A 232-nucleotide genomic window follows, 5' to 3' on the forward strand; every position below is an offset into this window, starting at 1 on the left:
TTTTTGAGATGCAGTTTTGCTCTTGTTGCCCAGGCTGGAGTGCAATGGCGCGATCGCAGCTCACTGCAACCTCCGCCTCTGGAGTTCAAGTGATTCTTCTGCCTCAGCCTCCTGAGTAGCTGGGATTACAGGCACCCACCACCACACCCAGCTAATTTTTTTTGTATTTTTACTAGAGACGGAGTTTCACCATGTTGGCTAGGCTGGTCTCGAACTCCTGACCTCAGGTGAT

The sequence above is a fragment of the Colobus angolensis genome, unplaced genomic scaffold (assembly GCF_000951035.1).
Source record: "Colobus angolensis palliatus isolate OR3802 unplaced genomic scaffold, Cang.pa_1.0 Scaffold24, whole genome shotgun sequence".
In the NCBI taxonomy this organism is placed as follows: domain Eukaryota; kingdom Metazoa; phylum Chordata; class Mammalia; order Primates; family Cercopithecidae; genus Colobus; species Colobus angolensis.